This window comes from Dermacentor silvarum, chromosome 4 (genome assembly GCF_013339745.2).
Source record: "Dermacentor silvarum isolate Dsil-2018 chromosome 4, BIME_Dsil_1.4, whole genome shotgun sequence".
Classification (NCBI taxonomy): Eukaryota; Metazoa; Arthropoda; class Arachnida; order Ixodida; family Ixodidae; genus Dermacentor; species Dermacentor silvarum.
In genome coordinates, this window is record NC_051157.2 from 154,640,848 (window position 1) to 154,664,135 (window position 23,288).

At 47.6% G+C, this 23,288-nt stretch overlaps 1 long non-coding RNA gene across 1 annotated transcript; it reads left to right on the top strand.

Annotated features, from left to right (window-relative positions):
- Positions 1 to 250: 250 nt before the first annotated feature.
- LOC125945217 (uncharacterized) lies at positions 251 to 23,048 on the top strand. The gene is made up of 3 exons (XR_007466702.1): positions 251 to 341; positions 10,495 to 10,548; positions 22,873 to 23,048. It is a non-coding gene; the product is annotated as an uncharacterized LOC125945217 (long non-coding RNA).
- Positions 23,049 to 23,288: the final 240 nt, after the last annotated feature.

Below are 23,288 nucleotides of genomic sequence, written 5' to 3' on the forward strand. Positions count from 1 at the left end.
AGTAGGCGCGGCCGCTCAGGACTAGCCGCATGATCTCCTCCACCTGCGATTGCGCACAAGATGTTCTTCCTTGGCGTGCTATATTCAGTTGACACCCCGCTTCAACCAAAAGCTTCGTTCTGTAGGTTGTCTAACACCCATTCCAAGCTTTTAGCTTTAAAATCTTTAGAAAACAATTGCATGATATACCTTAGCTCTACTGACCTGTATAGCATGTCATTTTTTTATTTAGTACATGTTCTCTTGTTCAGTATCAAGGCATCCCCCTGGTGTGCCAAGTCACATGTCCTCCCGAAGTAGGAACAACGAGTGTAGGCTTTCCACAGGGCACTGAATGCTTGGTGAGTCATTGCGCACAATTAATTGTTTCATGTACCCGAGGTTTTTATTGAAACAGACAGTATTTTTTATAAAACCTACTGAATTGTGATTTTTGCTGATAGTCTAGTTTACCGTGGCCAAAATCAGCTTGTATTGCATACCGGTTTATGGAAATATTAGTACAGAACTATCCTAAAATTGTGCAAGACCAACTCTGGGCTGTCCAGAAGGCCCGCGAAGCGGCGGAGAGCCTAGGGCTCCCCGTCCCGAGGTGGGAGGTGCCCTTTACACCTTGACGAACAGGCTGGTGTCCTTCAGGACCCTTTTTGGAAATAAAGTTTAACCACCACCACCACCACCAGTTCTAGCCAATCCAAATGGTGGAATCTTTTCTCTGAGTTGCTTAGGTTGCCAGGTTATGAACCGACTACCCGCTTTATATAATGTATAATTATGTACAATAAATTCCAAATACCATTTACAGCCCGTTTACCAAGGTCTGCAGGCATTTCTACAGCTATAATGTTTCGTATGGTAGCCAGTGTGACAAAGATAATTCTGTGACATCTAAATGAATGAAATAATTAAATCGTTTTTATATTAGATAAAAAGTCTATCAGGTGATGTACGCCGAAAAGATTTGTAAATGTACAGTAAGTCAAGAGAGAGAAGCCAAAAAGTAAGTGCATGTGCTACGTAAATCTGTAGTCGTAAAACAGTTTGCGAAAGCGAATAAAAATAGTGAAGCAAATTAATTTCGTTAGGACGTACTCCAATATACCAAATAACATTTTTACTTGATATAATTCAAACACCATTCTGTATAATCACCGCTAACGATTCGCATGTCCACCTAATGAGGTGCATTTATGACAGTGACTGATATTACTCGCCTAACAAATCATGACTACATGGCTCTTTAAAATAAGTTCTCACTATCATTTAGAAATTTTCGGCTTTGTATTTACTCATTTTTCTATTGCGAAATTCTACGGCAAGCTTAATTTTAATAATGTTTTCTAGCCGATATTGAAAAGGTATCGCACTTATGTGCTCAGCTAAAATTCACCGCTTTACAGCAGAGAATGAAGCTAAGAAAAGGACAGACCAAGGTACCTGTGGCTTTATTTAAAATGCATCATAATATTGATATAAAGAGACGTGAACGTCGACGAATGAAGGGACGTGCCGCCGTTTGGAGCCCGTTGTACATTTTTCACATTGGCAATGCGATGCTCTCCCAATTCAGCTACGACGACACCCTTCCGCCGCCGACATGATTGGGTCTTTCTGTATGTGAACAAGGTATGACGCTGGGAGCGTTAAGCAGCGCCTCTCATCACAGTGAGCGGTGGTCAGGCGACTAACAAAATGCTTCAGCCCCTCAGTTGTTCATCTTCACGATTAGATGGAGTGCATCATTGTATTAGAAGATTGTTGCTGACTATATCACGGCTGTTAGATGCAACATTACTTAACATCGATAATTGTGCATTCAAAGATGACATACTTATGGTTTTCTGTTAAGCTTATGATTAATGTGTGCACGGTAAGGTAATCAAACTTTCAGGTGTATTTGCTGTAAACCTAATATACTACACTGGATGACCGCCTAGCTGGAAACTGTATGTCACATAGACTCGAAAAAAAAATGCGGCTGCCACCGGTGTATGTGGTGAGACAATCCTTATTTCCTAAATTATTGCTAGTGTCGTTGGTTGCGCAGAGACTGCTGTGAAAGCGCAGAACTTCAAATATGACGATAATCCGCTGAATCATACCTTACATTAAATACACCGGAAAACGACATTCCATCACCCTTTGCAAGCACCCCGATTCACCTACTGTTGTCAAAGACGATCTTAGCAAGATTATTGCACCTGACCTTCTCCCTGCACAAGCTGCTGACCTCCTAAGTCTTTTGGAAACTTACCGCGACATTTTTGACCTTGACGGCCGCCCTTTATCCCAGACATCAGTGGTCACCTTTTGTTTTTATACTGGAGACGCCAATCCGATACGCCGCCGTCCGTATCGTGCTTCTCATGCTGAACGACAACTGATACAACGAGAAGTCTATAAGACGTTGACTAAAGGCGTTACCGAGACATCTTGCAATCCGTGGGCGTCCCCTGTTGCCCTTGTCAGGAAGAAGGACGGCATTTGGCGCTTTTGTGTCAATTACCGGCACCTCAACCAAATGACGCCAAGGATGTCTACCCCTTGCCGCGTATAGAGGACGCTTTGGACTGCTTGCACGGAACCAAGTACTTTTCATCCATAGACCTTCGATCAGTGATCAGCCTATTCGCAAATCTCGGTAGATGACATGGACCGTGAGAAAACTGCCTTCGTCACACCTGACGGCCTCTACCGATGCAAGATTATGCCGTTCGGCGTTTGTAATGCCCCGGCAACCATAGGAAGAATGTGGGACTCCTTACTTCGCGGCTATAAATGGTCCACATCGCTCTGTTACCTAGATGACGTGATAATCTTTTCATCTACTTTTGCGAGTCATCTAACGCGTCTGTCGGCCATACTTGCTGTTTCTTGACGCACCGACCTTCAACTGAAATCATCCAAAGTGCCACTTTGGACGTCGGGAGATTACCGTTCTTGGCTATCTCGTCATTTCCGCTGGCGTTCAACCCGACCCTGACAAGATGCCCACTGTCCAGTACTTTCCTGTTCCGTCTTCCACCGCAGATGTAAGAAGCTTTGTCGGACTATGCTCGTACTTCCGTCGTTTCATCAAGCATTTCGCACACACTGCTCGCCCACTCATCGACTTACTTAAGAACGTTGCTTCCACATGAGGTCTTGCTCAAACCAAAGCCTTCGCCGCCCTCGTACGCTTGCTAACGGCTCCTCCATTACTGGCTTCTTATGAACTATCGGCTCCCACTGAACTTTACACGGATACCATTGGCCATGGAATCGGGGCTGTACTCGTTCGAAGGCAGCTTAACCCAGAGTGCGTATTGCATTCGCCAGCTGCCTCCTAACACCCGCCGAGAGGAAGTTTTCAATTACTTAAGGGGAGTGCCTGGCGTTAGTTTGCGCAGTAGCCAAATTCCGCCACTAATTGCACGGCCGCACAATTTTCGTGGTTACCGATCACCACGCCTTGTGTTGGCTCTCGTCCCTTAAAGATCCAACTAGATGATAGGGTAGATGGGCGCTACGGCTCCAGTAATATTAATTTGCTGTTTTCTACAAGTCAGGCCACTTGCACAAGAACGCCGACTGCCTCTCCCGTCATACTATCGACCAGCCTGAATATGATGCGGATGAAGCGACGCTTGCGTCCTAGCCATTTCTGATATGCGTGACACTCCCACTGAACAACGGCGTGATGACTGCTTACGTGTTCTCATCGATCGTCTCAATTCTGGACATTCGGAGCCCACGCTGCACATGTTTGTATTTAGCGACGACGTTCTCTACCATTGCAGCTTACGCCCTGAAGGACCAGAATATTTACTTGTTGTCCCACGCCATCTCTGGACATCTGTTGCATCACGCAGTTGCATGACGCTCCTACTGCAGGCCACCTCGGCGTCTCCCGTACTTAGCGTACGGCGCCGTTTCTACTGGCCAGGCCAGTACCGCTCAGTGAGCCGCTATGTTGCAGCCTGTGCATGCGCTCTGTCCGGGCCACAAAAACTGCTCTGTTGCCCGTTCCACGCCTTCACCCCATCAATGTGCCCTCAGAACCGTTCTCTTGCGTCGGTCTCGATCTTCTCGACCCTTCTTATACGTCCAAATCTGGCAATAAGAGGGTTGTTATCGCGACTGATTATGTGACCAGGTACGTGATCACGCGAGATTTTCCCCCAATTAGGCTATGCTACTGAGTTGGCATACTTTTTAACACGAAAGTGTTTTATGCCGGGGTCCACCAAGACTTCACTGACGTATTTCCGTCACGGAAATACGTCATAGAACATAATACAAAGAAAGAAACCAGAAGAAAAAGTTCCACAAACATGCAAAATTTCGAAATCGAACCCACGACCTCTCGGTCCGCGACGATACATCGCCGAGCGTTTAACCCATTGCGCCACAAACGCATTTGCAGAGAGCTACACAGACGCGCCTTATATATCTAACACTCCTCCGTGTACCCGCGCTCTTGCTCGGGGCGGTGCCGCCGCCTACGAGCAGAAAAGAGAAGTACTGCATTATGACACTAACGCGCACCGACAGTGAACGCTTCGGTGGTCTCAGCACTACGACGCCTCGATGCCAGCATTCGAAGGGACGCTGGCATCAAGAAGCACTACCAACGCCACCTAGGTGGCGTTGGTAGTGGCGTTCACCGCCACTGCAGTAAAGATCCAGAGACCACTCAGCACATCCTAATGGAATGCGACGGGATCCACCCAGCGAGAACCGTAGGTAACGTGCAACTCCCAGAAGCGCTTGGGTTTAAAGTGGAAGGAAACATAAACAGATCAGCCGTAGAGATCAGCAAGAGACGATTAGAGTACTGGTGGAAAAAAAGTAGGGAAAAGATGGATGCGACCTGATCTCTTAAAATCATAGGCAGCGGTACAAGGTAAATTTTTGAAAAAGAAAAATAATGATAGGTATACAAAAATGCAAGATAAAGAACATGTATAGTATACCTGATTAAATCAAGCAGGCTAGGTGACTATTTGTCGCCGCCCCGTTTCAAAGGGGATGCCAATAAATCATCATCATCATCATCACCGTACTCAGCACAGCGGAGCGTGGCCTCCGCAATTAGCTCTGAAAATGTTTCTGAAGTTGATCGCGGAGGCTGCAATTACGACGCGCTGTACGCGCTGATTTGACTCGGTGACGATTCAGTTACGTGCTTTGTCTTGCGCGTTGTATTAGTGTGTCAGTTACGTGCTTCGTCTTTCGCGTTGTGCTAGCGTGTGCAGCGTAGTGCAGCTTCCATATGCACGACGGTTGCTCATGGTCATCGACGTTGGTAGTCGTGATGGAGGAGACGTGCCACCAGGCGTCAGCGTGGGTGCATCAACGCCTAAGGGCGCTTTAGCCACAAAACACCAATAGACATTATATATCAATGTGCAATAAACATTACACTACTTCTGTGAAGACACGTTTCACTTTCGTGTTCTATACCGATTCCTATATAAGAGGGATCAACCACATTTTTTTACATGACGCTACCCTCCATCACGGCGCACCTCGGCAGCTCCTCACTGATCGCAGTCTCACCTTCTTATCCCGAGTTTTTGAAGACCTCATTCGCTCCTGTTCTGTCAAGCACAAGATTTGAACCGCCTACCACCCAGAGACAAACGGACTCACGGAGCGGCTCAATCACACGTTGACAGAAGTGCTGCCTATGTACGTTTCTGACGACCACAGTGATTGGCACAGCACCTTACTCTTCGTGACCTTCGCCTATAATTTGTCCTGTCACGAGGCCGCTAGCTTTTCCTCATTTTACCTTCAGTTCGGCCGCCACGCTACTCTGCCCTTTGACACACTGCTTCCTTCCTCGACGCGCACTCCCACTGAATATGCTTAAGACGTCTTCGCCAGAGCTCACACGCGCGCCAGATTGCCGGCTCCCGTCTCACTGAGTCTCAAGCCGTGCACAAGATACGGAACGACAGCCGACATCGGCACGTTCGATTCCCCCCGCAATGGCTTGTCTGAAAAGCTGATGCTGTGCTACACAGGTCCTTACAAGAAATTGCGTCAGCTTGGCGATTTCAACTGCGTGATTGCGGCGCTCGACTCACGTGGCCCCACTGACGTTGTGCATGTGTCGCGGCTAAAGCGTTACTTTGCCGCGACTTCACGTGCCTTATAGTTAGCGCCGAGACGGCGCCTTTACACGCGGGGGTTATGTTACGGCGCTACCCAATAGTGGCGCCAGCCTGAGGAAGACAATTACACGTGTAGAGATGGACTTGCTCTCGACAGCCATCTTGTTTATGTATAGTTCTCTATCTTGTAAATAGTTTAAATACATCTTTATATGTTTCTTCCGTATCGTAACAATATAAAATCTTTGCTATTAATATATAAAAAATCCAGTATTTCCTTTAGCAGTGATCTTCAAGAATTTATTGAGTGTACTAACTGCCACGGTCGTTTCAAAATTATGCAACCAATTACTTTCTGGCAGGTAAATGGTCCTCAAATCCTGCAACTCCTTTTTTAAAGCAGGCGCAGAAGTTTATAAAACAAAATACATGTTAGAAGGCATTCCAGGCAAGTACGAGAAACAATAGCCACCAACAGGTTCAAGCAATTGAGAACGAACCCGTGCCTTTCCATGCAACCCGTACTATTCTGTAGCTAGGCTCCGCAACGTGGAGGGAGATATTCGGAGGTTGAGTTGACGCCAACAGTAAAAAGGTATAAATAGTGTAGTTCTTTGTTCTTGGCAGATACGCTTATTTAGTTTGTGCGTCCATGCACTTCCGTTGATTCACTTGAATGTAACGGGATCCACCGATATCTTCAGCCACCCTATGAATGAAGGACGTCCTCTGGAGGACCACATATTATAAGAAGCAGGGCAATTGACTAGCAGTACGCGCGCTTTTCCTGTGGGAGTCACTTAAGGACACAGGGTAGGGCAAATTTTTTTTTAATTAGACTTTTGGTTTTTCACTTTTTTGGAATGCTCAGGCCTTCCTCAAGAATATCCCGTGCCCCACATGTTTTTCTGCGTTTTGATTGAGCCAAAAAGACCAGGTTTTCGAAACCAAGTGACGAGCGCCCACGCCCCCTTTTTCCACCTAGCACAACCTAGCAATCACTCATGGTTTCTTCCAAACGTAAATTTTGTGGAAATCATGTCAAAAGAGTGCATTGGGCACGTACAAAAGAGAATGGGTGCCAGGCTAAGAAAGTTGAAGAAAGAAAGCAAAGGCACAAAGCTCTGTGATGGCAAAGGTCCGTCAGGACAGGAGCGGTTGACTGACACTTGCATTGACAAAATACAAACATATTTTGGCTTAGCCATAAGAAGAAACACTGTAGACTTGGTAAGCATGCGGAAAGCTTTTTGGACAACGTATTTTCATATGTTGGCTACGGATATCGACCCAAGGCACGGGCTCTGTCCAGAAGATGCCGGCACTTTGTGTGCATACAACAAGGCTCAATTGACACAGGAGCTTTTTGTCCACAAAGAATACTTGCCTGCACCAGTCCTTCATGCAATTAAAGGCACAGGGTAGGCCCTATGCTTCCCATGAATTTTGAGCCTTATTTGAGACCCATTTTCTCAGCAACTACTCGGTGTAGCGCATTCGGGTTTGTTTCATTTGATTCGCGATCATGTTGTCTTGCAGTGGAACTAGAACTAAGATTATTTGTCAAAGATCAACAGCGCATTTTTTTTACTAACACAGCCAGTATTTGTTTTTTCCAAATAAAACCATTCAGAGAAAATTAACTGTTGAGTGCATGTGTACCATTCTAGTTCAGTAGCTGTGCATAGGTGTCTACTTTATGCTGGCTAAAAATAGTTCGGACAAGTAGAAAATTTTGAGAAAATGAATCTGTTCCAACTAGGCCGACTCGCAGCTATGCTTCAGTTCATTTCTAGTTCTTCCGGCCCTCTTTCTACTTGTCCGAACTATGGCTTAAACAACCCAGCAGTTCTGGTAAGCGCTCGTCCTTGTGTCTCCTTTTCTTCGTCCCTGTTTATTTGCGCGCAAAAATTTTGAGAAAATGAATCTGTTCCAACTAGGCCGACTCGCAGCTATGCTTCAGTTCATTTCTAGTTCTTCCGGCCCTCTTTCTACTTGTCCGAACTATGGCTTAAACAACCCAGCAGTTCTGGTAAGCGCTCGTCCTTGTGTCTCCTTTTCTTCGTCCCTGTTTATTTGCGCGCAAAAATTTTGAGAAAATGAATCTGTTCCAACTAGGCCGACTCGCAGCTATGCTTCAGTTCATTTCTAGTTCTTCCGGCCCTCTTTCTACTTGTCCGAACTATGGCTTAAACAACCCAGCAGTTCTGGTAAGCGCTCGTCCTTGTGTCTCCTTTTCTTCGTCCCTGTTTATTTGCGCGCAAAAATTTTGAGAAAATGAATCTGTTCCAACTAGGCCGACTCGCAGCTATGCTTCAGTTCATTTCTAGTTCTTCCGGCCCTCTTTCTACTTGTCCGAACTATGGCTTAAACAACCCAGCAGTTCTGGTAAGCGCTCGTCCTTGTGTCTCCTTTTCTTCGTCCCTGTTTATTTGCGCGCAAAAATTTTGAGAAAATGAATCTGTTCCAACTAGGCCGACTCGCAGCTATGCTTCAGTTCACTTACTTGTTTTCTGGTTTCCATGGCTTGTTTTGTCTTGTGTTCGGCCTCTCTCTTGGCAAAATACAGTTGACGGCGGCCCATTTCACCCAACCACATCACAGTGTTACGCCCTGGTGATATGCCAAATCCCTTAGGGACTTTAACTCTTGCCATGCAACTTTCATTGAACATGAGCACAGCATCAAAGGATTTGAGCATCTCCATTCCGAGGAACACATTTTCGGTGCGCGCTCCCACACGACAAGGTTAAATGACTCATTAGCATTTGTGTCTTGCCGTCTAAGCACTTTTTCAGCAGGTCTGGGTGAGCTAACTGTTGGAATATTGACGTAAAGGTTTCGTATATGTGGCTTTGTAATCTTTAGAGAAATGGTGTCTTGCTCCATGCGCCAGAAAGTAAGTTATATCACAAAGTCAACAACGATCGCATGTATATGCTCCATTATTGCATCAATGTGTTGTTTTTCCTGCTTATTCTGCAGTGTGTATGGACTTACAAACGGCTCCAATATATGGGAAATAGTTATCTTCACCACGAAATGCGAGCGTACTATAAGTATGAGCCGCTGTCATAATATATCATTGGAGACGACATGAAGGCGAAAATAATCAGAACACCAGGCTCACGGCGACTCATGTCAAATACTGCGTCAAGTTATGCTTCACGCGCACGTCTCAAACGCAAATTACATACGACCCCTGATCCACATCATACCTTGCCCACAGCCCCTCAACTTCAGTACTTACTTGACGCTCCTACCGAAAAAACTTTCAAAAGCGTGTCTTAAGTATGTAGCTTTTGATACGCTCCCATTGTTTGCTTCACAGCCACTCTGTGCCTTTCGACTTTCTAAGCATTAATAAATTGTTGCCAAGGAATCATTTAGCCATCACCGCGCCCCACAAACTACAGCCTTTTACGAAGAGACATTGGCGCCCTGCTATACCTGAATACCCCCTCACAAAACAGGCACAAGTTGGATGCGCGTCTTACAAAGCTCATTATGTTATGGAGGCCCCGCAACCCTACGCGAACGCATGAAACGCTAACGGGCTCATCTGTTCACGGAAGAATGACCTTCGGCACCACAATATTTGAAGTTTGGTTTGCTAACATGAGTACCTCCTTTCCGAAGCTGTTAGAACATGTGTTCAAAAAAAGCGGGTGCCGCCGCAAGTTTCCTTGGGAGCATCTGCGAAACCAAAAGCTGCAACAAGGGCCAGTAGCGGGACGCGTTCGTGACTGAGATGGCTAGAATGAGATACGAGGAACAAACAGGGTAGCGACTTTTGTCAGCTGGAATAGGACGAAAAGTTGCACAAGCTCATATAACTGCATATTGGGACACCAACGAAAAAAGACAAGACACAATGATTTTCCTTGCTGTTGTATTTTTTTTTCTTTTTCCTCTGTTACGAAATTACGTCAGCTACCGCTACCTTCTTTCGGGCAGTAGCCAGCTTCGTGTGTTTTGTTTCAAACTCACTTTGCGTTAGCTATGTGCCATTATTATAGACGTCAGTTCCTGTGAGGCACTAGGAGTATGCCTAAATTTGTAAAAATTGTTTTCTGATAGGCGCAAGCATTGTTATTCTACGGCTCAGAAAAGAAAACGAAATGGGTAATAGTGTAATCGAAACGATACTCCGTATTCCACTAGTAAGCCATGATTTAGGAATGCAGTGACAAGTGAACGCGCTGCCACGCAAAGCGAACAGAAATGCGAGCGCAAAAATGGCACTGTTCGTCGTATAGAATTCACATTAGAACCAAAAGTTTTCTTAGGATCAGAAGCCACAGTGTTCTTTGAATTTCGACTTTCCAAAAAAGAATCTTCAGCCGAAGCTTTGATAACAATAATGCCGCTATACTATTCATATTCTCTACAGGTAATGGTGATACAGGAGACCGACCCCATGTCAAAAGGAAACCCCATTCTAGTGGTAAGTGTTTCGACGCCTACGATTTGCTCAAAGTGACTTATATCTCTGCCGTTCACGATATGCACAATTCGAAAAATTAGTAGTATCGGGCAGTTTGCCACATACCACATGAGGTCCAGCTTGTCTGACTTTTTCTATTGATTCTACATGGCCCAAAGTACAGAGTTGTTTATAAAACCTCATCACGCCGCGCGTGATTTGTTAAGATTTCTTATTCGTCATGTTGAAACAAATCTGGGCGCATTCACAGGACAGTGAAGACGAATTCGACAATGATGCAGCGATGACAGCCCGGCTTGTAGCCAGCATTATGACAAAGTATTTGCCCTAATGAAAAGTTATCTTGTCGAAAAATTTACGTAGGGCCGGGATTAGCAATGTTGAGTGATTCAGCTTATGTTTTTTTTTTAATGCGAAGCGTTTCTTGGCGAACAGTACTACTTTGACAGTATATATCTAGCCGCCTACGTCTTTGTGCTCTCATGGTCGTTTCGTTAACTTGGTATGTACCAAAATTGGCATACTATGACAAGCGTATATGAGGAACATAAATTATATGTCATGACATGCGTCTTATGTAGGTCATGACAATGACGCAGTGAAACATATTAACACTCAAAAACCACTGAAATTGTTTCGGACGTGGGCACTAAGTGAAAGAAACACTAAAGGACTGTGATAGAAGTCATAGTCATGACCATTACTGAGCAAAAATAACAATGACTCAGCGAAAAAAGAACACTCAAAAACCAATGTAATGGGTTCGGATGTGGTTCTAAGTGAACAAAAAGGCTAAAGGTTAATATGGTCGAAGTCCTACTCATGTGCATGACTAAGGATTACGCCTTAAGGTGTCTTAGGTGTAGCTAAAGTGACTCCGGAGGACTCATGACATTAACGTCATCACATGCGTGTCATGTAGGTCATGAACAAGCCACCTACGTCTTGGTGCTCTGATGCTCGTTCCGTTAACTTGGTAGGTTCCCCGCACACTGCTTTGCATAACATCGATTCCCACAGGGCGTGGGATCTGCTGGATTTTTTCTAAACGCAGTCACAGGAAGTGAAACTCTTACCAGAATGAGGTACGCTGAAAAAGTAAGAAATTCTGCAAGCACATCCAGTACTGCCATCAAGTGATGCTCAGTGGCTTCGGCGCCATATTTCAATGTAGCCGTCATTTATGACCCCTAAAACCTAATGTTGCGCGCATAGGGAATAAAAATGTATGGTGCATTTATTTTCGCATTACCCTAGCCCTGTCTGAAATACATGGAATTTGTAAACTATTTTCGGTAATGCCCCGAATCCCATGGCGACTCTGCGGTGGATTAAACGCCGAAATATCTTATAGCCACCTGCGTCTGCAAGATTTGTAAATACGTTGGCGAAACAGAATTTTCTGTATGCCCTTATGTAGAACAAAATTTAGAGAGTGCCCCAGATAACGCAGGCCAAACTGTTGGGCAGTGTTAGTTTTCGGAAACCCCTAATACGAGCACAGCTCTCCGACCCACGCCTTTGAAACGCGGATAGCACAGGCTATGAGAAGTTAGCGAGCTAGGCACTACTGAAGATGATGCTTTCAGATAATGGGACCAAGAATATTACTTTGATGCTTACGCAATTGATTACCATCAATAACCAGCTTATCATCAATACCGCAATAAAATTATCGACTTTGCGAAAGGCAACTGCTACAAAATGCCCCTTGGTCACCTCGTCGTACCTTGTAGCAACCTTTTTGAAATACCTCGAACCGGATTATCTGGGATACTTAAATGTCAATCTGCTACTCATATAAGTATGCAGCCGGCAATTGCAACACCGCTGCAACAGGAGGGACACGAAGCACACCGGCACCCTGTATCTGCACTTGTGGGTCACGTATTGTGGTAAAGTACACAGAGCACTCAAAACGCGGTATCTATAGCAGTTTTCGCGGTATGCTCTCGTAGTATGCGGAAATTTTGTTATTACCAGCAAACAGATATGTAATCATTCGAGATTATTAGAAAGGAGGTGGCGCGGTTTCATCAGGGCATGCCAGGGTCAGTGCGAGGGATTAAAGTTGAAGCAGGGGTGGTTCGTGGGTCACGGGCCACCAAGGCTGAAGTGCATCGAGGGATCTGTTGGCATACAACATATGATATGTGTGATAGCGAAGAGCCCATATTTACACTCCCGGTACGCGTTCTGGAGATGCCGTTGAAGTGTATAAATAAAGACACTATGCTTGCACTTCGTACATGCGTGAATGTGAATTAGCGCGTGCTCCAGGGCGTACCTTTAGACCAGTGTTTCTCAAATCTTTCCAGTAGGTGGCACTTTTTTGTAGTACAAAAACTATCATGAGCCCGGAGCTTCATAAGTCTTCTGAAAATTTAATTTCTTGAATGACACAGATACATGTCCATTTCAGTGTATTTAGACGACAACAAAAAAAGTAATGTAATTGAAAAGTAATTTTCAATGCTTTTTAACAAGGATTGACTTGTTCAAGCATTTTACGGAGAAGGGTGTTTTTGCTTTCGCGATACAATCATGTCTGTTGAACCCAAATTCTACATATGAGGCGAGACAAAACAGGCTGTTGTGGGTGGACCGCGTTTTATGAAGGTTTCTTTGTGGACACTGAATTTTTAGATCGCCCATTCTTTGCCGATTAGCCGTTGGTCTAGTGCCCAAGACTAGTATTACATTCTGCAAATGATACACAATTTCAGGGGTAATAAATTTATATTTATTAGACAGGACCCTGCCGCTAAAAATACCAGGGTCCCTGTGGCGAGGCACACCACAGCACATGCCCGACTGATGAGGCACTTTCTGGGATGCAGGAGGACGCGTTTGCTGGGATGCGATTTCAGGCGTGGTTGAGCGTAGGGTATGGGATCGAAGTTCCAAGATTGACGTTGTAGTCCGAAACACCCTCCACCACTTATAAAGTTGTTTATTAGTCTCCAGAGGTTTGGCCAACCGTCAGAGCAAGGCACGGACTCTCAGTAAGAAAGGCGTTCCCCGAACAAAGCGCTGGAGAGATTAACTCACTAGAAAGTGTTGGAGAGGATGGCCCACTATAGCGTTCCTCTTCTTCGCTGCAATATATATATTATGCCGTCACAGTAAGGGCGGACCTTTATTGAGCCCGAGAGACGACACGGCGAACAAGGGCGCCGTCCACAACCAGCCTGAACAGCCTTCGACACAGTCCACACTGATGATGATGCGCCCGCACGCGCGATGAAGATGAGGGGCACACGCATGATGATGACAATGTACAGATGATGAAGAAGGGCACAATAAATGACCACACTAATTTCCCTCGCGCGAAAGCGGCGCGAAAGCGTTCCCCAGCCTAAAGGTACGGGGAACGCCGCGTGAAGGGCTTCATGCGAGAAACGTGGACCGCTTCGGTAGAGCGGCAATGGCGGTCAGTTAAGGAAACAACAGGGGTCATTCGATAATTAACTGGAGAAGTCATTTCCAGGACCGTGTAGGGGCCAATAAACTGAAACTGAAACTTCTCGCACAATCCAAGAGTGCGAACTGGTGTCCAGAGCAGCACTTCATCGCCAGGGTTGTAGAATACCACACGATGATATGCGTCATAATGATCCTTGCAGTCCCGCTGTCTGGCTGCGGTGTTGGCGCGGGCACGCTGGCGACAATGGACGAGGCGGGAAACATATTCTTCGCAGGAAGATCGAGATGGACTGACAGGGACAGAGAAGAAAGAAACATCGAGAAAGGAACTGGGTGAACGGCCATAAACAAGGTAGAATGGCGTATAACCTGTTGTGCGTTGAACGGCGGTGTTATACGCGAAGGTGACGAATGGCAAAATTGTGTTCCAGTTTCTGTGATCGGGTTGAATATAGGCGGCTATCATGTCAGAGAGCGTACGATGAAACCGCTCAGTCAGGCCGTTGGTCTGAGGATGATAACTTGATGTAGTTTTGTGAGTGGTGCCAGAGGGTTTGAGCACTTCGCCTACCAGTTGGGAAAGGAATGTCTTTCCGCGGTCGCTCAGAAGGACACGAGGGGCGCCATGGCGCAGGATTATGGATTTAAGAATGAAGGAAGCGACTTCGGAAGCCGATGTTGAACTTACACAAGCTGTTTCGGCATAGCGCGTCAGGTGGTCGACGGCTGTCACTATCCATCGACTACCGGTGGGAGTCATGGGAAGTCGCCCATAGAGATGGATGCCAACAACCTCAAATGGTTCCACAGGACATGAGACTTGTAGTAGTTGCCCGGCAGGAGCTGATGTTGGACGTTTGCGACGCTGACAAATGGCGCAGGAAGCGACGTATCTCGCCACACAGGTAGACAGGCCAGGCCAGTATAAGCGACTTCTTATGCGGTCATAAGTTTTCTGGTTGCCAAGGTGACCAGCAGTCAAATTGTCATGAAAAGCCTGAAGGACACGCGCACGAAGGCAACGTGGTAGCACGGGCAACCAGCGTCGTCCATCAGGATGGTGGATATGGCGGTACAGCACGGAGTTTTCCAGCTTAAATTGTGTCAGCTGTCGACTAAGCCGGGCGTTAGGCGGGCGCGAAGCTCCACGAAGGTGGTCTACAATACGGCCACAGTACGAGTCAGCGAGTTGTTGAAACGAAAATGATTCATGGTCGTGCGAAGTCAGATGATCAAGAGTGGCGAAGGACAGAACTTCCGTAGAAGAGACGTCAGTGAGTGCGTCACTGGAGGTGGTGGCGGAACCACTGATGAGTGCGGCTGTAGGAAGCGGGCAGCGAGAAAGAGCGTCTGCGTCTTGGTGCTTCTTACCAGACTTGTAGATGATTTCAAAGTCATATTCTTGCAGACGAAGAATCCAGCGACCAAGACGCCCGGACAAGTTTTTGAGTGTGGAAAGCCAGCATAAGGCGTGGTGATCCGTCGCGATGGTAAAATGGCGACCATGGAGATAAGGGCGAAATTTCTGGAAGGACCAAACGACAGCGAGGCACTCCTGCTCGGTGATGGTATAGTTCTTCTCGGCAGGTGTGAGCACGCGGCTGGCATACGCAACGACTCTCTCACGCGAAGAGTTGTCTCGCTGGAGGAGCACAGCACCAATGCCATGGCCGCTAGCATCCGTGTGCAAGAGTGTGGGTGCAGTCTCATCAAAATGACACAGGACAGGTTCAGATGTGAGAGCGCCCTTTAGCTGGTCAAAGGCAGATTCACATACAGGGGACCACACGAAGGGAGCACCAGAACGAAGTAAGTGGTGTAAAGGTGCAGCTATAGAGGCGAAATCGCGAATAAATCGGCGAAAATAGGAAGCGATGCCTAGGAAACTGCGTAGGTCCTTGGTCTTTTCTGGACGAGGAAAGTGAAGCACCGCCGAAATCTTGTCACGAAAAAGTCGAATACCATCCTTGCTTACAATATGACCTAAGACCTTGATCATCTTGCTTGCAAAATGACACTTTTTGGTGTTGAGTTGAAGACCAGCACTGGCTATGCACGTAAGAACATCGTCGAGACATTGCAGGTGCTGTGCAAATGTCGACGAGAAAATAACGATATCATCCAGATAGCACAAGCAGGTCTTCCACTTCAGGCCACGCAGAACGGCGTCAATCATGCGCTCAAAAGTTGCGGGAGCATTGCAGAGGCCGAAGGGCATAACGTTGAACTCGTAAAGACCATCTGGTGTTGCAAACGCTGTTTTTTTCTTTGACGGCTTCGTGCATCGGAATTTGCCAGTAACCTGAACGCAGATCAAGACTGGAGAAGTACTCGGCACCTTGCAGTTAATCGAGGGCGTCGTCAATGCGAGGCTTGGGGTATACATCTTTGCGCGTGATCTTGTTGAGCGCTCGGTAATCTACACAGAAACGCACGGAGCCATCTTTTTTTCGGACCAAAACAATGGGAGACGACGACGGGCTTAGCAGAGGGGCGAATTATGTCACGTTGCAGCATGTCGGCGACGTTTTTCTCAATAATTTTGCGCTCAGCTAGAGACACGCGATACTGCCGGCGACGCACGATGGATCTGCCGTCTGGCTGAATTCGATGCGCTGTGATGGTCGTCTGTCCCAATGTTGCAGAATGGGCGTCAAATGAACATTCATGCTTCTTCAACAAGGCAAGGAGCTGTTGCGTCTGCGAAGGGGTCAAGTCCGAGCTGATTACAGCAGCAGGAGCGGAGGTAGAGGCAGAATGTCCAGCAGGAGGGATTTCAGAGGGAGCAGCCTTGAGGGGAACGACAACACAGGGGCTCTGAATCAGTAACGCAAGTCAAAGTGGTGCCTTTAGGAAGTAGAATTTTCTCAGATGTTGTGTTCCTTGCTGCGAGAAGCGCAGAACCATTATTAAACCTAACTAGGCGTGAAGCAATGGCTATCCCTTTTGTGAGCCAACGCGCACAAGGTAACATTAACACATCGCCATGGTCGATGACGTCGGACGTGATGGTCAGAATTTGCTGACAGCCTGGAGGTAGCTCGGTATCTTTTGCAGCGAGTAGACGAAGTGGCTGGTACGGTTCATCGCCGAGCGAATAGTCGGTGTCGGTCATATGTACGACACCTTGCCCACACCATATAGCAGCAGAAGCAGAGGCAATGAAATCCCATCCTAAAATGAGCTGGTGGGAGCAGGGCGACAGCACAGCAAATTTTATGTAGTGGACGATGCCATCGATGAATACACGCACTGTACAAAACGCGGAAGGGCGGATTGTTTTCCCTTGAGCTGCAACAAGCGCGGGTCCACCATAAGGCGTCGTAACTTTCCTGAGACGCCTACACAAATCGGAATGTATAACCGATAAAGTCGCAACGGTGTCCACCAAAGCTTCAACGTGCACACCGTCAACAAACACGGACACCATGTTACAAGGGCGCGCTGGAGGAATTGTAGTCCTGTCGGTGAATTCAGTTTTTCCTCCGAAAACTGCATTACTTAGTTTTCTGGGCGGCGGTCAGAGGTGAATGAGGCAGGCCGAAGCGGTGACGAGGAGCGGCGGAAGGGCGAAGGTGATCGGCGTCTGGTGGTGCGGTAACCATTCGGCGTCTCGGTCGTTGCGGGCGGAGATGGGAAACGGCGCGGAGGGGAAGCGTAACGACGGCTTTGGTAAGAGGCCCCACCAGAATGCACATCGCGTTCACACAAGTCGTACCCGGGACGCTTATCTTGCTGGCGCTTGCGGCAAAAACGTGATATATGGCCGCGATAACCACAGTAATAACAGGTAGGACGAGACGGTCGCCAAGGCTGGTATTAGGGGCGCTTGGTGCGCTGTGAGATAGTGCGGTCAGATGGGGCGATGACGGCTCAAGTGGTAATGAGGGGACATTGGCCGGAGGAGCGACACCAACCTGCGCGTATGTGCGTAGAGGCAACGTTGGACGTACACTAGTTGGGGGCGCGGTAGCAACCTTCCGTATGTTGGTAAGGTGCGAGTGGCCGGAGGGTCCACATTCGCAGAGCAGGTCATTGACGCAAGTTCCTCTCTGATGACGTCGCGCAATGCTGCACCAGAAGGCTGAGCAGGAATCAATGGAGGTGACGAGCCAAGTGAGTGCAGTTCTTCGCGTATGATCGCCCGGGTCATCATACGCAAGTCAGGGTCTGCCGCAGAACGGTGTTCGTTGAAGTCCGGCTGCAAGCGTACGGACTCGAGCTCGTCTAGGCCCTGGCACGTCAAGACGATGTCAGCGACGGTAGCCGGGTTCTTGACGGCGAGCTCGTTGAAGGCCACAGTCCCAATACCTTTAAGGATGTGGCGTATCCTGTCCTCACTCAGCCATGGCATCATTGACACGGCGACAGAGTGCAAGCATATCCTCGATGTACGATGTGTAGGTCTCGCCGGAGTGTTGTGTGCGAGCATCCAGAGTTTTATTCGCAACGGCGGAGCGAACCGCCGGCGTGCCAAAAACTTGCCGAAGCTGCTGCTTGAAGTTCGTCCAATCGGTGAAATCAACGGCATGGTTGAAAAATCAGGTCTTCGCCACACCGGTCAGGTAGAACGAGACATGGCGGAGCTTCTGGGGATCATCCCACCGATTAGCAGAGCTTACGCGCACGTAATCATCCAGCCAGTCCTCAGCATCTTCACCGCGAAGACCAGCGAACAGATGGGGATCACGCTGGTGGCCGCGGATGATCACAGAAGGTGCGGCTTGTGAAGGGGGGATGGTTAGGGTAGAAGCACCAGGCTGGTCGTCCTGCGACATGCTGACGGACAGTGGGCACAAGCGGCGACCCGAACGAATCTCCAGGGAGTAGGCCAGGAGCGTAGAGGACGGGGAACCAAGAAGCACCTCCACCACTTGTGACGTCACAGTAAGGGCGGACCTTTATTGAGCCCGAGAGACGACACGGCGAACAAGGGCGGCGTCCACAACCAGCCTGAACAGCCTTCGACACAGTCCGCACTTGTGATGATGCGCCCACACGCGCGATGAAGATGAGGGGCACACGCATGATGATAATGTACAGATGATGAAGAAGTGCACAATAAATGCCCACAATATATACATATATATTCACAATGACACCAATGACAGCACAGTGAAAATTCAATTCAAGTTTATTACATACCTAAAAAGGTTACATAGTTGTCATATACAGAAAGAGGTCCCAAGGTTTTAAAGACCATTGGCGGGACCTCCTGTGCGACTTCAATTATTCGTAGGCTTTAATTGAAGTAAAGAAGTGACAAATAAATGAATTGAAAGTCGATAAAAAACAACTAGGCGCAGGTGGGATAAGAATCCACATCTTCGCATTACGCGTGAGATGCTCTTACCCATTGAGCTACCCTGGCGCCGTTTTCCCATCCACTTTCTGTGGTATTTATGTCTGTCTACTATATCTACTCCGGGGAGTGTTAGCAAGTGCCACCGCTCACAACCCTGGCAGGGGATGTGCAACATCCTTTCTGCCGCACTAAAATCGACAACCACTTGACGCACCTTTGGGAAGCTTGTCGGGGACTCGCCAAACGGTGGCGCCGACAGAAATTAAACAGAAAACTGAGACTCCGAACAGCGGAATTCACAGAGAAAGCGAACGCATACGCGAAAGAACTTTACCATAACAATTGGCGCACATTCTGTGACTCCCTAAGAGGCACATTAAGCACGAAAAAGACATGGAACATCCTACGGAGTCTTTTGGACCCCTCAACCACAAGAACCGACACAAATGCTACACTCCAACGGTTAGCAGGGGAATTTCAAGGGGACCATGATCAGGTAATACAAGAGCTGAAACAACGGTACACAGGAGAATGCAAGCGAGATGGGAATTCAATAACAAGTCAAAAATACAAAGGAACACACAACCACGAGCTGGACGCACCCATCACCTTCTCAGAGGTGTATGCAGCGGCGCAAAGCTTCAAGATGAATACAGCACCCGGATTTGACGGCATTACAAACGCCACCTTAGCACTGACACATTACAAGCCATCACGGACCACTTCAATCAAGAAATATGGGAACCGAGAGGAAAACTACCTACAGAGTGGACAATGGCCAAGATCGTACTCATACCGAAACCACGAAAACGGAGAAGCCTTTAACAGCTGCGACCAATATTACTAACATCGTGTATGGGCAAATTGCTTGAAAAAGCTATACTCACTCGCCTCGAACAATACACAGAAGAACGGGGGCTCCTACCAACATATATTTACGGATTCAGGCGAGGGATGTCTGCCCGGGACATGTTCTTATTGCTCAAAGAGGAGGTGCTCAACCCACCTCCAGGTAGCCTCAACAACTTACTCCTTGCGTTCGACATCGAAAAAGCCTTCGACAACATCGCGCACTCTACCATACTAGACGGCCTCACAGCCATTGGATGCGGTGAACGCATATTCCATTATGCCTCTACATTCCTTGGCAATCGCAAGGCACAGATTGGCATGGCCGGCACTACCTCACCACCATACGACCTTCCACTGAAAGGCACGCCGCAGGGTTCCATCCGGTCCCCATTCCTGTTTAACATCGGGCTCCGGAAGCTAGTCCTACAGGTGGAGGATATACCGAACCTTTGGTGTGCCTTTTACGCGGATGACATTACACTATGGGCAACCAAGGGCTCTATGGAGAACGGCAAGATGTCCTGCAAAACGCTATAGACAAGATTCAAAACTACCTTCAGGCAGCAGGTATGACTTGCGCCACAAACAAATAGGAATACCTGCAGATAAGACCACCGCGCACCCAGTCCAACCGTGCACCCCCACTTAACCTGACGATTGCCGGACAAGGCATCAACAGAACCCCGGTAGCACGAATCCTGGGCATGCACGTACAAGAAAATAACAGCGTAAAGACGGCAATAGACAGACTCAAACACACAGTCAAGAGTATTACAACCCTCATAGCTAGAATAGCAAGAAGTAAGCATGGGATGAAAGAAGTCGAGATGTTTCGCCTCGTACAGGCCTTCGTCCTCACCCGAATCATCTTCGCCCGGCCCTTCCAAGCTACACGCAAGACCGAAATAGAAAACATCGACAAGCTCATAAGAATCGCATACAAAGCTGCGCTCCAACTTCCGAATTGCACGAGCACAGACATACTCATGTCGATCGGCATAAATAACACATATGAAGAACTGGCAGCTGCAACGCTAATCGCACAAAGAGAACGACTCAACACCACACACCAGGACAGAAAACTACTGCAAAGACTGGGATACTCGCTCACCCCCCAATACTGCGGAGACGACACAGTCATCGTACCGATGCACCTACGGGCTCGCATCATCGTGGAACCGGTCTCAAGAACATGCATCCGCTATACAACCAAAAGCACCGGCAAGCGCGAGCATGAAAACTCATCCAGAGAAGGAACGATCCTGATACTTACAATACCGACGCTAGCAGCCATAGCCCTCGCCATCAAAGAAGCAGAACGCAGAGGTCGCTCCGCATATATCCTGACGGATTCACAAGCCGCCTGTCAGTTATATCTTAGAGGCACACTTCCCAGGTGCGTCACCGATATCCTGGGCCCCACGCTGACTGAGGACCTAGGGGTCTGGTGTCCAGGGCACACAGGCCTGGAAGGCAACGAGGAGGCCGACTGCGTAGCTCGCGCACTTTCTGGCCGAGCCGCAGAAGACTCTTCGAGGCCCCTTACAAACCACCATGAAGATCCCCTCACAAGCAGGGAGACTTTGGAGGACCAATGCCTGACCAGACGGAAGTACGCTCCTCCACATCCCAAGTTATGCAGCCAACAAGCCAGGGAGTGGCGCCACCTTCAAACCAACACTTACCCACACATGTCGAGATTGCAAGCAATGTTTCCAGAGGTGTATACAACCGGGGTATGCCCCTGGTGCAACGACCATACAGCCGCACTGACACACATTACTTACCAGTGTACGGAGCGCCCAGCCCAGGCAGTATCCAGGCTGGTGAGCTCATCACAGACACTGACAACGTGGTCTTGGGAGGCACGGCTTTCCGAGCTGGCACTGGGAAGCCAACTGGCGACCCTGGACCAGGCCCGGTGTACCTCCGCGGCCAGTGGGGCTCTACAAGAAGGCTCCACCCAAGATTAACCACACCACTCTTCGTACAGTAAAGTTTATTCATTCATTCATCTGCCGCAGGCTTTCCGTTGAACGTCAAATTTTTGGGTGAACGCAATTGGTCAATAAACTGTCACGTTGCTTTGCTTGCCGCTATCCATCTGATAGCGTTTGCCCATTGCTGCTTGATTTTTTGCCAAACAACTCCATGCGTATGGTGGTCTCTACTTAACAGCGTGCTAAAGATCGCTAAGCACGGACTAAGCAAGTGATTTTCCCATCGTGAAGGAAGCCCACTAATTGCCGCTGAACTGGCCGCTCCAGGCACTTTGCGTGTATTCGCTGGCTTTCGTGCTCGGAAAAACACTATTATGTAGTGCGTATTGAGCAACAGAAAGCTGTATAAGCATTTTTTCATGTGGCTCTACAATTTTCTCATTGGAACGTCAAGCGTCTCCAAACGACAGCAAACAACATTACCTTGGCTGTTTCCGGCTACGTGGCATTTGCATATTTTAAAAATTCGTCTCAAATATTGTAAAACACCCTGTATGTAGCAAGAAGTGCGAAAAAATAACTGCACTGCCACCGCATTTGTAATGAAATATTTCACACTTGCTTTTATAGCATCAAAATGAAGTGTTTGATTCAATAACGTCCACGAAATTGGTTGTAGTACTCATGCACAGTACTTCTGGTTCAGTGAGCATCCTTCTCAACGCAAATAGCCGTAACTGTGTAAGGATGCAGAATAAGAATGCCGTTTTCACGCAAATACGTATATTTCTTTTTTTCCAGGAATCCATGGGCACAGAAGGTCACGATGCTGCACTGATTTACGTAAAGGGAAAGTGCAGTGGCTCTGGAACTTGTATCATGAACATCGCCAGCTCCTCCACACCAGGAGCTTCTAGTGGCGACTCCAGTGCATAGACGGCACGTACATTGAAGATATAAATTTCTCCCGCAGTGTCTCATGCCACATATGTCCTAAACTGCAATATGTCCTAATAAAACACGTGCAGCTGTCTGTCTTTGTGAGAAGATTTGTATTTTAAACTAAGCACCTTGTATGTCTTCTCGAAGACTTTCTATATGCCGCCTAATATGTAACCGTAATTTCACTTTTAACGTGCGATGAGTGTTTGGTACAGCTATGACACCGTACGTACCGATCGGGAAAGAAGAAAACTGTCATTGCACCGTTGTGGGCT